The sequence below is a fragment of the Cherax quadricarinatus genome, chromosome 57 (genome assembly GCF_038502225.1).
Source record: "Cherax quadricarinatus isolate ZL_2023a chromosome 57, ASM3850222v1, whole genome shotgun sequence".
Lineage (NCBI taxonomy): Eukaryota > Metazoa > Arthropoda > Malacostraca > Decapoda > Parastacidae > Cherax > Cherax quadricarinatus.
The window spans coordinates 13,111,616-13,128,812 of NC_091348.1; positions in this window are offsets into that span (position 1 = coordinate 13,111,616).

The following is a 17,197-nucleotide window of genomic DNA, read 5'->3' on the forward strand; positions in this document are numbered from 1 at the left end:
ACAGTCGTGACAAAGACAACAAGGACACACAAGAGACAGATTCTAATATAAAATCAAAACACTCGCTTCCTCGACATTACCAAAATAAAACTCCCTCGACATTACCAAAATACTAACTTTCTCGACATTACCAAAATAAAACTCCCTCGACATTACCAAAATACTAACTTCCTCGACATTACCAAAATAAAACTCCCTCGACATTGCCAAAATACTAACTTCCTCGACATTACCAAAATAAAACTTCCTCGACATTACCAAAATACTAACTTCTTCGACATTACCAAAATACTAACTTCTTCGACATTACCAAAATACTAATTTCCTCGACATTACCAAAATACTAACTTCTTCGACATTACCAAAATACTAACTTCCTCGACATTGCCAAAATACTAACTTCCTCGACATTACCAAAATAAAACTTCCTCGACATTACCAAAATACTAACTTCTTCGACATTACCAAAATACTAACTTCTTCGACATTACCAAAATACTAACATCCTCGACATTACCAAAATACTAACTTCTTCGACATTACCAAAATACTAACTTCCTCGACATTACCAAAATTCTAACTTCCTCGACATTACCAAAATACTAACTTCCTCGACATTACCGAAATACTAACTTCCTCGACATTACCAAAATACTAACTTCCTCGACATTACCAAAATACTAACTTCCTCAACATTACCAAAATACTTACTTCCTCGACATTACCAAAATACTAACTTCCTCGACATTACCAAAATACTAACTTCTTCGACATTACCAAAATACTAACTTCCTCGACATTACCAAAATACTAACTTCCTCGACATTACCAAAATACTAACTTCCTCGACATTACCAAAATAAAACTTCCTCGACATTACCAAAATCCTAACTTCCTAGACATTACCAAAATACTAACTTCCTCGACATTACCAAAATACTAACTTCCTCGACATTACCAAAATACTAACTTCCTCGACATTACCAAAATACTAACTTCTTCGACATTACCAAAATACTAACTTCCTCGACATTACCAAAATACTAACTTCCTCGACATTACCAAAATACTAACTTCATCGACATTACCAAAATACTAACTTCCTCGACATTACCAAAATACTAACTTCCTCGACATTACCAAAATAGAACTTCCTCGACATTACCAAAATACTAACTTCCTCGACATTACCAAAATACTAACTTCCTCGACATTACCAAAATAAAACTTCCTCGACATTACCAAAATACTAACTTCCTCGACATTACCAAAATACTAACTTCCTCGACATTACCAAAATACTAACTTCCTCGACATTACCAAAATACTAACTTCCTCGACATTACCAAAATACTAACTTCTTCGACATTACCAAAATACTAACTTCCTCGACATTACCAAAATACTAACTTCCTCGACATTACCAAAATACTAACTTCATCGACATTACCAAAATACTAACTTCCTCGACATTACCAAAATACTAACTTCCTCGACATTACCAAAATAGAACTTCCTCGACATTACCAAAATACTAACTTCCTAGACATTACCAAAATACTAACTTCCTCGACATTACCAAAATACTAACTTCCTCGACATTACCAAAATACTAACTTCCTCGACATTACCAAAATAAAACTTCCTCGACATTACCAAAATACTAACTTCCTCGACATTACCAAAATACTAACTTCTTCGACATTACCAAAATACTAACTTCCTCGACATTGCCAAAATACTAACTCCCTCGACATTACCAAAATAAAACTTCCTCGACATTACCAAAATACTAACTTCTTCGACATTACCAAAATACTAACTTCTTCGACATTACCAGAATACTAACATCCTCGACATTACCAAAATACTAACTTCCTCGACATTACCAGAATACTAACTTCCTCGACATTACCAAAATACTAACTTCCTCGACATTACCAAAATACTAACTTCCTCGACATTACCGAAATACTAACTTCCTCGACATTACCAAAATACTAACTTCCTCGACATTACCAAAATACTAACTTCCTCAACATTACCAAAATACTTACTTCCTCGACATTACCAAAATACTAACTTCCTCGACATTACCAAAATACTAACTTCTTCGACATTACCAAAATACTAACTTCCTCGACATTACCAAAATACTAACTTCCTCGACATTACCAAAATACTAACTTCCTCGACATTACCAAAATAAAACTTCCTCGACATTACCAAAATACTAACTTCCTCGACATTACCAAAATACTAACTTCCTCGACATTACAAAAATACTAACTTCCTCGACATTACCAAAATACTAACTTCCTCGACATTACCAAAATACTAACTTCTTCGACATTACCAAAATACTAACTTCCTCGACATTACCAAAATACTAACTTCCTCGACATTACCAAAATACTAACTTCATCGACATTACCAAAATACTAACTTCCTCGACATTACCAAAATACTAACTTCCTCGACATTACCAAAATACTAACTTCCTCGACATTACCAAAATACTAACTTCCTAGACATTACCAAAATACTAACTTCCTCGACATTACCAAAATACTAACTTCCTCGACATTACCAAAATAAAACTTCCTCGACATTACCAAAATACTAACTTCCTCGACATTACCAAAATACTAACTTCTTCGACATTACCAAAATACTAACTTCCTCGACATTACCAAAATACTAACTTCCTCGACATTACGAAAATAAAACTTCCTCGACATTACCAAAATACTAACTTCCTCGACATTACCAAAATACTAACTTCTTCGACATTACCAAAATACTAACTTCCTCGACATTACCAAAATACTAACTTCCTCATTACCAAAATAAAACTTCCTCGACATTACCAAAATACTAACTTCCTCGACATTACCAAAATACTAACTTCCTCGACATTACCAAAATACTAGCTACCTCGACATTACCAAAATAATAACTTCCTCGACATTACCAAAATACTAACTTCCTCGACATTACCAAAATAAAACTTCCTCGACATTACCAAAATACTAACTTCCTCGACATTACCAAAATACTAACTTCTTCGACATTACCAAAATACTAACTTCCTCGACATTACCAAAATACTAACTTCCTCGACATTACCAAAATAAAACTTCCTCGACATTACCAAAATACTTACTTCCTCGACATTACCAAAATACTAACTTCCTCAACATTACCAAAACACTCACTCTTGAGACAAAATGCTGGAAAACTGCGCATCTGAGTTTTGAAGTGCTCTTGTCTGTCATGACGTTGTGACAGGAGCCAGCTAGAGGCTAAACCCAGAAAGATATGAACTGGTTCTCCAAGAAGGGCAGAGGCGCATTAAAATAAAGGAGAGTGAGCAGTGGTAGGAGGTGAGGGTTTGGGAAGGAGAGCAATCAGAAGCTTATTATTGACAAGGGTGAAAAAATTATGATATTTTTTGGGGCAGACCTACGCAACTTAGAAACATCACTTAACCTAATTTCAGCTAAGGTAACTTATTTTTTTAGACATACGTATAAATTTCGGTTCTCATGTTAGTGATTTCAGTTGTGTTAGTCAGAAGTTAGAAGCTGAGTGTGACGGGAGTCTCTCTCTCTCAACTGTGATACTATCTCGCTCTTGAAATCTGGGTAACTGTGTCACTGTATATAAATAGTTCAGAAAACCGACAAGTTTATAAATTAGACACATGTCCAACACTTGGGTATCTTTAATGAGGAAACGTTTCGCCACACAGTGGCTTCATCAGTCCATACAAAGGAGAATTTTAAAGAACCATTTACCTACATTCCGGTCAGACAATGCAATATCTTGGTTTCTCAGTATAGAGAATTCTTCACTTGCCTAACCTTCAGGCATGACCTACTTCCACATCTGGATTTGTCAAATGTGATACCACCTACGACTGCTTCACCTTACCTGTCTACAGTATATAAGCCACTTCTTCGTGCATATGCTGTATTCTTTTCAAGATTGATGGACTGATTACATCGACTCCAGGCTGAGGGACTGATTACCTCAAACTCTGTCTGTTCTTCACCATTCTCCTTTGTTTGGGCTGATGAAGCCACTGTGTGGCGAAACGTTTCCTCAATAATGATACCCAAATGTTGCACATGTGTCTAATTTATCAACTGTGTCACTATTTCATCGGTTATAAGAACATAAGAATGGAGGAAAACTGCGGCAGGCCCATACTAGGTACGTCCTTCTCAAACCCACTAAAAAAATATTTGCCCAACTCATTTTCAATTCTACAGAAGGAATAAGCTGTGATAGTCCTATTAACTCGTGTGAAAGTCCTATTCAAATCCAACCCCTTCCACCTCCTCTTCCTCCTTCTCATTCCTTTTTTTCTTTTTTTTTTCCTCCTCTCTCTCCTGCTAGTCTCACCCAAATGCCATTAATATCAGGCTAATGTTTTAGTGTTCTTCCCAAGACAGCTCAGTTTCCAAATGGTCCTCTCTACACCTCGCTAATTTGATCATGGTGATGGAATTTGTCCATGCAGACGTGCGGGCATGGTGGGGATGGAGTTGGGGATGATTTCGGGGTGATGGTGAGGCGATGGTGAGGTGATGCTGGAGATGATAGTGAGAGGTGACTGTTGGAGTGATGTCTATGTCGCTGTCTATCTGTGTCTGTGTCTCTTGCTCACTCACTCACATTGTGTTTCATTAACAACATACAACAAGCGTTACATCAAAATCAACTAAACTCGCATTAACGACAAATAAACGCATAAAAAAGAGTAAACATAAAACAGACAAGACAAAATTACTACAAAAACGCTTTGCGACTAAAATATTCGTAAATAAAAATCTGCATAATCACCAAAACAACACTTAGACGTATCATATAGTGAGCAAGTGTATTTCACGCAACATAGAAATATAACGGACTAAATACCTAGCGATATATTAATATTATAATATGTATATCGTGCCAAATAGGTAAAACTTGCGATTTTGGCTTAAATAGCAACGCTCTTCTTGCCGAATAAGGCAAGCGAAAATTTGTGCATGCAATAATTTCGCAAAAATTAAGCCTAACGAAAATGCTGTATTTCATTGTATTTGTTTATTATTAAATTAATATAAACTAATCTAAAATATATTTAGTTGGATTAGGCTAAATAAAACTGCCCTTGTTATAGTAAGGTTAGGTAAGTTTTTCAAGGTGCTTTTGGGTCAAATTTATAAATTTTTACATTAACATAAATAAAAATATATCTTTAAACATATAAGTGAAAATTTTAGAAAGGACTTAATTTTAAACGAGTTCCTGGTAACTGACCAATTTTGCCTATTCGGCACGACATTATATATATATATATATATATATATATATATATATATATATATATATATATATATATATATATATATATATATATATATATATATATACATATATATATATATATATATATATATATATATATATATATATATATATATATATATATATATATATATATATATATATATATATATATATATATATATATATATATATATATATATATATATATATATATATATATATATATATATATATATATATATATATATATATATATATATATATATATATATATATATATATATATATATATATACAGTTGTCCCTCGTTGTTCGTAATTAATCCGGTCCTGGAGCCGTTACTATAAACGAAATTTTCGATTTACGAATCAATTTTCCCCATAAGAAATAATGTAAATACAATTAATCCGTTCCTGACACCCAGAAGTATTAAAACAAAAATTTTTTTAACATGAAATATGCATGTAGTACATAAACAATACAATGGGAAATGATGAATGAAACATTAACAGCATAACACTTACCTTTATTGGAGATTCTTCTTAGTGTATGGGAGACTGGAGGAGGAGAGAGATTGGATTGTTTATAGTTTGGAAGGGGAATCCCCTTCCATCAATACCTCAGGTACCATTTGCTTTTCTGGGGTTGCTTCTCTTCTCTGTTTCTTAATGCCACTAGGACCACCTTGAGAGTCACTGGAGTCCTGTCTCACAAAATAACTGTGGAGAGAGCTCTGTTTCTGGCGTCTCTTTAACACTTCCCTAAAATGGCCCAAGACTTTGTCACTGTACATGTTGCCAACCTGGCTTGCAAAAACCTTGTTAGGGTGATGTTTCTCCATAAAGCTTTCCATCTTACCCCACATAGTAAAAATCTCTTTAATATCTGAAGAAGGCACCTTCTTCCATCTCTCTTCCTCCTCCTCTGCAGCAAGATTCTGAGCTGCGATGTGTTGCTCTTCCTGCTGAAGCTCTTGCAGCTCCTCAGTGGTGAGCTCTTCACTGTTGTCTTCCACCAATTCTTCCACATCCTCCAAACTCACATCCAACCCCATGGAACTCCCCAGTGCCACAATTGATTTTACAACAGACATAGGCTCATTAGGGTCAGTCCCAAATTCTTCAACATCCCTCTTGTCGACACAATCTGGCCACAATTTTCTCTAGGCAGAGTTCAAAGTCCTGGTAGTCACTCCCTCCCAAGCCATACGTATAAAGGTTATGCAGTGGAGGATGCTGAAGTGCTCTCTCCAAAATTCCCTTAGGGTCAAGTGAGTGTCTGTGGTCACAGTCAAGCACCTGTGAAACATTGCTTTTGTGTAGAGTTTTTTAAAGTTTGCAATAACCTGCTGTTCCATGGGTTGGAGGAGAGGAGTGGTATTCGGGGGCAAGAACTTTACTGTGATGAACCCAAACTCCTCGAAAATTAGGTCATCCAAGTTTGGAGGATGAGCAGGTGCATTGTCCATTACTAGCAGGCACTTGAGATCCAATTTCTTTTCCAGGAGATACTCCTTCACACTAGGGCCAAACACTTCATTGAACCACTCGACGAAAATTTCCCTCGTGACCCATGCCTTACTATTAGATTTCCAAAACACACACAATTTACTCTTCATAACATTGTCTTTCCTGAACACTCTGGGATTTTCAGAATGGTACACTAGTGGAAATATAAACACATATGCAGTATAATGTGATCCTTTATTGACAACGTTTCACCCACACAGTGGGCTTTTTCAAGTCACACACAGATCTACCTAAGGTGGAAGGTACGGGAGTATTTTTAGTCATGTTCAGAATGTTGAGGTCAGGTGGAGAATGCTGCATCTGATGATCTACCGGGTGAAGTTATAGAGTCTTGGGTATCTTGGCAGGGGTATTGGACAAGTTGTGAATAGACCTTCTGCAGTGTTCTATGTTCTTATGTGGGATAGCGATGAAGAAGTTTCTTGGCGAGTGGTTCAGCTATGTTATAGAAGCCGTTGTTCTGGTTGAAATTGTTGGTTATAGAGATAAGCGATGATTCCAGGATTCTTCGGTATTGAGTGTTGTCTTCTGTGGCGATAAGTCTTGAGTTTCTGTAGTTAATTAAATGGTTGTGTGAATTGCGATGTTGTACACAGGCATTCCTTGTATTGTCAGTCCTGCTTGCATATTGGTGTTCTGAAATACGTGTTTGGAGGTCTCTTGATGTTTCGCCCACATATAATTTGTTGCACTCATTACAAGGGATTATGTATACCCCTGCAGAGGATGGAGGCTTGTCCTGTCTACTACTGGTGATGTCCTTGATGGTCGTGGTTGTGGAGGTAGATACTTGGAATGATGTATTGGAAAAGATGTTGGAAACATGTTTGGCAATGGAGTTGGTGGGGAGGACTATGTATCTCTTCTCGGCAGTGTCTTCTCTGGGTGTGTTGAAGATGTTTAATGCCCGCCGTCTGCAGTCTCTGATGAAGTGACGAGGATAGTGGAGTTTAGAAAATACTTGTTCAATTATAGTGCATTCTTCCTCAAGGAACTCATTGCTGCAGATTCTGAGTGCACGCAGGAAGAAGCCTATAATTACACCACGTTTGATTTTGGTGTCGTGGTGAGAGTAGAAGTGGAGAAGATCGTTTTGGTTGGTGGGTTTTCGATAGACTTTAAAACGAAGTTCGTGGTCAGCTTTGCAGAGCAGAACATCAAGGAAAGGAAGAGTGTTGTCGACTTCTTCTTCAAGTGTGAACTGGATTGAAGGCTCGACCTGGTTGAGCTTGTCTTGGAGAGCTTGAACGTTGAAGCGTTTAGGAGTTATGAGGAGAATGTCGTCAACATAACGGAGCCAGGTAACAGACGAAGGAATAATGGTGGAGAAACGTTCGGCTTCTAGATGTTCCATGTATAGGTTCGCCAGGACATCTTCAACACACCCAGAGAAGACACTGCCGAGAAGAGATACATAGTCCTCCCCACCAACTCCATTGCCAAACATGTTTCCAACATCTTTTCCAATACATCATTCCAAGTATCTACCTCCACAACCACGACCATCAAGGACATCACCAGTAGTAGACAGGACAAGCCTCCATCCTCTGCAGGGGTATACATAATCCCTTGTAATGACTGCAACAATTATATGTGGGCGAAACATCAAGAGACCTCCAAACACGTATTTCAGAACACCAATATGCAAGCAGGACTGACGATACAAGGAATGCCTGTGTACAACATCGCAATTCACACAACCATTTAATTAACTACAGAAACTCAAGACTTATCGCCACGGAAGACAACACTCAATACCGAAGAATCCTGGAATCATCGCTTATCTCTATAACCAACAATTTCAACCAGAACAACGGCTTCTATAACATAGCTGAACCACTCGCCAAGAAACTTCTTCATCGTTCTCACCGAACCAGACCTCAGACGCCGACGGTGCCTAGAAGCCTCACTAATCACCGTCACCGACACTATAGAACGCAACACTGGAAACTACAAAATTTCAAAAACATTGGCATACATGATACTTAAGCAGCACCAACCCAACAACACAGGAGTCACGTGATTTCATCGTCTACCCTCGCCTCGCATGGGCCAGTAGGCCTTCTACAGTGTTCCTCCATTCTTATGTTCTTATGACATTCCTCAGGTCACGTGCGTCACATCTCACTCTCCGCCTATATATATAATGTCTTTCCACCTCTGTATGTTAGAAGTGATCAAGGTTCCAGGACCGAAACGTTTTCTAATAAATATGTTATAGTGTTTGCTTACGTGTCTTTCTAAACCATATATATATATATATATATATTTGTATCCACGAACGAGTGTTATTTAATCAATAACAACACTGCGACTAGCCGAGGACTCGAACCCATGTCGTTTTGGCCCGCCTCAGGGTAAGCGAAAATCACATGACGCTCAAACCCACAGGACCACCAAATCCTATAAGAATCACGCACCCAGCAGAGCTAGGTGTTTTACCGTGATCCGAGGACTAGTCGCAGTGTTGTTATTGATTAAATATCACCTGTCCGTGGTTACAATAATATATATACTGGTCGTGGAGGTTTGTACACCAAACAGGGAGTAGAATGAAATTATATCTGAGGCACCTACACCACCGTATGTCGTTGGATCACGGTAAAACACCTAGCTCTGCTGGGTGCGTGATTCTTGTAGTATTTGGTGATCCTGTGGGTTAGAGCGTCATGTGATTTTCGCTTACCATGAGGCGGGCCAAAACGACATGGGTTCGAGTCCTCGGCTAGTCGTAGTGTTGTTATATATATATATATCTATATATATATCTATATATATATATATATATTTTTATATATATATCTATATATATATATATCTCTATATATATATTTGTATATATATATATATGTTTCTATATATATATATGTATATATATATATATATATATATATATATATACATATATATATATATATATATATATATATATATATATATATATATATATATATATATATATATATATATATATATATATATATATATATATATATATATATATATATATATATATATATATATATATATATATATATATATATATATATATATATATATCAGCATCGACTCACATAATCTGGCCAGGAGCTGTATGTGCCTGTGATAGACTTTGGGTAAGCTGAATATGTGTTGGTTTCGATTCGTGTTTTCTATGGCGGAGGTATTGGTGTTTTCCTGCATTGTTTCTCCATTCGACGTAGCCGGGTGGTGAGTGACGCAGCTCTCGTCAGAACAGCTGGGGATTCTATCATCGGTCGGCAGAGAAACAATAAAAGCTATTGTTGAGGATTTTAAATACAGTATTTCGTGGCGTTCTATGTTCATATGTTCATATGTTCTCTGGTGGTTAGTGGGCACTTTGTCCTTGTCTTCCGTGTTCTTGCAATTTTGCAGACATTTTTTTGTGATCTTGTGTTCTTTGATCCAGTGTTCTCTGTGCTCCTGTATTCTTTATTTTTTCCTTCTTTCTCTTTCTGTTCCTGTGCATTTTTTATTAGCCCCTTCATTCTATTAGTTCCTGCGATGAGTCAGAGTTCCTTTATTCAGTGTCCTACGTCATGTATTCTGAGTTTTCTACACTCTCAATGTTCCTCTTTATTTTTGTTTCTTCATTATCTGAATTTATTTTCATATATCGTGTTTTTGCAGTCTTCCTCTCTCTCTCTCTCTCTCTCTCTCTCTCTCTCTCTCTCTCTCTCTCTCTCTCTCTCTCTCTCTCTCTCTCTCTCTCTCTCTCTCTCTCTCTCTCTCTCTCTCTCTCTCTCTCTCTCTCTCTCTCTCTCTCTCTCTCTCTCTCTCTCTCTCTCTCTCTCTTTCTCTCTCTCTCTCTCTCTCTCTCTGTTCCGGGTCTAACGTAATATTTTTTTTCCAGGAGGCTTTGCAGTGCTCAAAAACCACAGAAGAATATTTTTATTGATGCGTATATACCTGCATATTGGGACGTATGTGCCTGAATATGGATGCACATATGCCGGCATAGTGGTGTGTACATGCTTGCATATATGCACCAGGATGATTGATGGGACGGGGAAATGTTAACACATGAGAGGATTATACTGTGTAGAAGTGACCACATACGGAGAGCGGAGTACATGAAGAATAAAAGAGTGGTGAGCGGGTGGGAAAGGAGAGTCAATGGGTGAATGAGCGAGTCACTATCAGATAATTTTGGTCACAGACCGGGCCGCGGGGGCGTTGACTCCAGAAACCCTCTCCAGGTATCCTAAACGCCTGGGGTGCTAAAGGAATTGGCAGATAAAGCGAAAGAGGAAAGGTGTTATGTGGGGAAGAAGTGCTAATAAGGAGCTGTTAAATGTTGATGAAGAAAGGGAAGCAGAGATTTCATGCATTTGGCAGGGAGGAATATCACCTCACTGGAGTAAAGGAGAACCAGACGTGAGTGAGTGTGTGAGGATATTGGATAGAGAAACGTGGTAAAGCAACTGAGACAGATGATATTAAGATTGTTAAAAGCAAGAGGGAATATAATTTTGGAGCGGTTGGTGTATTTGTTCAATATATATAAGACACTAGTTGAGACACGAATTGAGAAACTTCTTCAAGCACTAGATGAGACACGAGTCGAGAGCTTGCTTTCTGAGAACCGGCATAGATTCTTTGAATAAATGGGAAAAAAAACGTGCTAGAGCCACCAGCAGTGTAATGAGGGAAACGTGTAAGGTCTTGGGGTGTGTATGGGCGAAATAAGCTTAACTTACGGGGCACAAGAGCGAAAATTATTGAAAACAATTGGAAAAGGGATAGGTCACTAAAAATAGTGAAGAGTATTTTATGTGGATAGTAAGACTCAGGTCGTGGTATATAGTAGAGAGGGGGACAGCCTCCCAGCAAAAAAAAAAAAAAAAAAAAAGGCCCTAGACAGAGATATGTGATGTCTATCACATTATGATAACTTGAACCATTATTTAGTCAAACACTGACACAGAAAGGTAAGGGAGCCACAGTGATACCACTGTATGGTGTTTACCATATTTATAGATGGGACTGAGGAAGTGAGTGCATTTGAGAGAGGTGTGGGATTAAAAGATAATCAGTCTGATACAATATCAGAGTTATCACAGTTGCTGTTTCTGCTCATAGTACAGTCTTTAGGGGAATTCTAAAAAGAAGTTACAAACGTAGGTGGAGGAATATGGAAGACCATGTAGGAGGAGAGTTAACTGAACTGTGGCTGCTGCATACTTCTGGCAAGACAACTATTCAATGAGATATTGTGAATGTATTGCCTTTCCTGGGGGTCACTATCTGTGTGGGAGACGGCAGGTTAAAAAAAAAAAAAAGGGCGTACATATTGCCTCCTTTATGCATGCTTATTTTTGGGTGTATATCAGTATATTGATGAGTATTTAGCTTCACACTAGTGCCATATGGCTGCATAAAAGTGCATATAGACCTGCATAGGCGCATGTTTCTAGCCCAATATTTTCTATCCTTGTAGCTGCATATTTTCCCGGAATAAAAACTTTACTTGTACTAAACATTACCTGTAAATCTAATATTTGTAATATATTTACATGTAATAATAATCTTACCTGAAATAATATATTATTTTTACTACTAATAATATCATTTAATGTAATAATATCTATTGCCGGATTTAAATGTATGGAAGGTCAAGATAAAGGACAAAGAAATTATTTATTTACAAATGAAGATACAGCCTGGAATAGCGACTTGTCATATTCGTGATACCAAGCAACCGGAGGGAGATACCAGTGCTTCTGGGAGGCAGTGCTCTGAGAGCCGGAGGGAGATACCAGTGCTTCTGGGAGGCAGTGCTCTGAGAGCCGGAGGGAGATACCAGTGCTTCTGGGAGGCAGTGCTCTGAGAGCCGAAGGGAGATACCAGTGCTTCTGGGAGGCAGTGCTTTGAGAGCCGGAGGGAGATACCAGTGCTTCTGGGAGGCAGTGCTCTGAGAGCCGGAGGGAGATACCAGTGCTTCTGGGAGGCAGTGCTCTGAGAGTCGGAGGGAGATACCAGTGCTTCTGGGAGGCAGTGCTCTGAGAGCCGGAGGGAGATACCAGTGCTTCTGGGAGGCAGTGCTCTGAGAGCCGGAAGGAGATACCAGTGCTTCTGGGAGGCAGTACTCTGAGAGCCGGAGGGAGATACCAGTGCTTCTGGGAGGCAGTGCTCTGAGAGCCGGAGGGAGATACCAGTGCTTCTGGGAGGCAGTGCTCTGAGAGCCGGAGGGAGATACCAGTGCTTCTGGGAGGCAGTGCTCTGAGAGCCGGAGGGAGATACCAGTGCTTCTCGGAGGCAGTGCTCTGAGTGCCGGAGGGAGATACCAGTGCTTCTGACAGGCAGTGCTCTGAGAGCCGGAGGGAGATACCAGTGCGTCTGGGAGGCAGTGCTCTGAGAGCCGGAGGGAGATACCAGTGCTTCTCGGAGGCAGTGCTCTGAGAGCCGGAGGGAGATACCAGTGCTTCTGACAGGCAGTGCTTTGAGAGCCGGAGGGAGATACCAGTGCTTCTGGGAGGCAGTGCTCTGAGAGCCGGAAGGAGATACCAGTGCTTCTGGGAGGCAGTACTCTGAGAGCCGGAGGGAGATACCAGTGCTTCTGGGAGGCAGTGCTCTGAGAACCGAAGGGAGATACCAGTGCTTCTGGGAGGCAGTGCTCTGAGAGCCGGAGGGAGATACCAGTGCTTCTGGGAGGCAGTGCTCTGAGAGCCGGAGGGAGATACCAGTGCTTCTGGGAGGCAGTGCTCTGAGAGCCGGAGGGAGATACCAGTGCTTCTGGGAGGCAGTGCTCTGAGAGCCGGAGGGAGATACCAGTGCTTCTGACAGGCAGTGCTCTGAGAGCCGGAGGGAGATACCAGTGCTTCTGGGAGGCAGTGCTCTGAGAGCCGGAGGGAGACACAAGTGCTTATGGGAGGCAGTGCTCTGAGAGCCGGAGAGAGATGCCAGTGCTTCTGGGAGGCAGTGCTCTGAGAGCCGGAGGGAGATGCCAGTGCTTCTGGGAGGCAGTGCTCTGAGAGTCGGAGGGAGATACCAGTGCTTCTGGGAGGCAGTGCTCTGAGAGCCGGAGGGAGACACAAGTGCTTATGGGAGGCAGTGCTCTGAGAGCCGGAGAGAGATGCCAGTGCTTCTGGGAGGCAGTGCTCTGAGAGCCGGAGGGAGATACCAGTGCTCTGAGAGGTGGAGGGAGATACCAGTGCTTCTGAGAGGCAGTGCTCTGAGAGCCGGAGTGAGATTCCAGTGCTTCTGAGGCAGTGCAGAGCCGGAGGGAGATGTGATCTGAGAGTCGGAGGGAGATACCAGTGCTTCTGGGAGGCAGTGCTCTGAGAGCAGGAGGGAGATACCAGTGCTTCTGAGAGGCAGTGCTCTGAGAGCCGGAGGGAGATACCAGTGCTCTGAGAGTCGGAGGGAGATACCAGTGCTTCTGGGAGGCAGTGCTCTGAGAGCCGGAGGGAGATACTAGTGCTCTGAGAGTCGGAGGGAGATACCAGTGCTTCTGGGAGGCAGTGCTCTGAGAGCCGGAGGGAGATACCAGTGCTCTGAGAGTCGGAGGGAGATACCAGTGCTTCTGGGAGGCAGTGCTCTGAGAGTCGGAGGGAGATACCAGTGCTTCTGGAAAGCAGTGCTCTGAGAGCCGGAGGGAGATACCAGTACTTTGAGTGTCGGAGGGACATACCAGTGCTTCTGGGAGGCAGTGCTCTGAGAGTCGGAGTGAGATAGCAGTGCTTCTAGGAGGCAGTGCTCTGAGAGTCGGAGGGAGATACCAGTGCTTCTGGGAGGCAGTGATCTGAGAGCCGGAGGGAGATACCAGTGCTTCTGACAGGCAGCGCTCTGAGAGCCGGAGGGAGATACCAGTGCTCTGAGAGGTGGAGGGAGATGCCAGTGCTTCTTGGAGGCAGTGCTCTGAGACCCGGAGGGAGATACCAGTGCTTCTGGGAGGCAGTGCTTTGAGAGTCGGAGGGAGATACCAGTGCTTCTGGGAGGCAGTGCTCTGAGAGTCGGAGGGAGATACCAGTGCTTCTGACAGGCAGTGCTTTGAGAGTCGGAGGGAGATACCAGTGCTTCTGGGAGGCAGTGCTCTGAGAGTCGGAGGGAGATACCAGTGCTTCTGGGAGGCAGTGCTCTGAGAGCTGGAGGGAGATACCAGTGCTCTGAGAGGTGGAGGGAGATACCAGTGCTTCTGAGAGGCAGTGCTCTGAGAGCCGGAGGGAGATACCAGTGCTCTGAGAGGTGGAGGGAGATACCAGTGCTCTGAGAGGTGGAGGGAGATACCAGTGCTTCTGAGAGGCAGTGCTCTGAGAGCCGGAGGGAGATACCAGTGCTTCTGGGAGGCAGTGCTCTGAGAGCCGGAGGGAGATACCAGTGCTTCTGACAGGCAGCGCTCTGAGAGCCGGAGGGAGATACCAGTGCTCTGAGAGGTGGAGGGAGATACCAGTGCTTCTGAGAGGCAGTGCTCTGAGAGTCGGAGGGAGATACCAGTGCTTCTGGGAGGCAGTGCTCTGAGAGCAGGAGGGAGATGCCAGTGCTTCTGGGAGGCAGTGCTCTGAGACCCGCAGGGAGATACCAGTGCTTCTGGGAGGCAGTGCTCTGAGAGTCGGAGGGAGATACCAGTGCTTCTGGAAAGCAGTGCTCTGAGAGCCGGAGGGAGATACCAGTACTCTGAGAGTCGGAGGGAGATACCAGTACTTCTGGGAGGCAGTGATCTGAGAGTCGGAGGGAGATACCAGTGCTTCTGGGAGGCAGTGCTCTGAGAGCCGGAGGGAGATACCAATGCTTCTGACAGGCAGTGCTCTGAGAGCCGGAGGGAGATACCAGTGCTCTGAGAGGTGGAGGGAGATACCAGTGCTCTGAGAGGTGGAGGGAGATACCAGTGCTTCTGAGAGGCAGTGCTCTGAGAGCCGGAGGGAGATCGGAGGGAGGGATACCAGTGCTTCTGGAGGCAGTGCAGTGCTCTGAGAGCAGGGAGGGAGATGCCAGTGCTTCTGGGAGGCAGTGCTCTGAGACCCGCAGGGAGATACCAGTGGGAGGCAGTGCTCTGAGACCCGCAGGGAGATACCAGTGCTTCTGGGAGGCAGTGCTCTGAGAGTCGGAGGGAGATACCAGTGCTTCTGGAAGGCAGTGCTCTGAGAGTCGGAGGGAGATACCAGTGCTTCTGGGAGGCAGTGCTCTGAGAGCCGGAGGGAGATACCAGTGCTCTGAGAGGTGGAGGGAGATACCAGTGCTTCTGAGAGGCAGTACTCTGAGAGCCGGAGGGAGGTACCAGTGCTCTGAGAGTCGGAGGGAGATACCAGTGCTTCTGGGAGGCAGTGGTCTGAGAGCCGGAGGGAGATACCAGTGCTCTGAGAGTCGGAGGGAGATACCAGTGCTTCTGAGAGGCAGTGCTCTGAGAGCCGGAGGGAGATACCAGTGCTTCTGACAGGCAGCGCTCTGAGAGCCGGAGGGAGATACCAGTGCTCTGAGAGGTGGAGGGAGATACCAGTGCTTCTGAGAGGCAGTGCTCTGAGAGCCGGAGGGAGATACCAGTGTTTCTGGGAGGCAGTACTCTGAGAGCCGGAGGGAGATACCAGTGCTTCTAGGAGGCAGTGCTCTGAAAGCCGGAGGGAGATACCAGTGCTTCTGGTCAGGAGTCATCGAGGGAGATGCAAGCTCTGGTAGGCAGTGATCTGGGAGCCTAAAAGAGGCCTAATTGTGCCTAGTACGCAGTGATGAGGGAGAACTGAAAATGGCTCAGGAATCTCAGGTGTTCATGTAAGGTCAACAGGTGTTCAAGTAACGTCCACAGGTGTTCAAGTAAGGTCCACAGGTGTTCAAGTAAGTTCCACAGGTGTCACTGCAGAGGTAAATTGGGGGGGGGGGTGCGAGATTTAGGCCTGTTGCCGGAGCTTTGAATATCTACCCATGAAGATGTATATACGCATCTACCTGTATTAATACCTCTACCTGTAATATTATTTGTACCTGCAACAAAGATCTTTCTTTATCGCTTTAATAATATTTTTCTTTCTAACCTTTATATGTGATAATATCTGTTCCTGTAGTAATATCTTTACCTGTAACGATATTTCTACCTGTAATAATACATTTGTAATGTTATTTCAACCTACAGCATTGCCTGTATTAATATCTGCATCCTGTAATATTAATTCTAATTTGTCCAATGTTTGTACTAGAGTGTATACAGGTACTGAATCTGGGTTCCTGATTGCTCCAATTGCTATTTATGGGTCAGCAAACATAGAATTATCTCTGTATATATATATTTATGTATATTGCGAGTTTTCTAATCTATTTGTATAATTGCGCAAATATATACATTGGTTTATATGCACACGCATTCTCATATATCT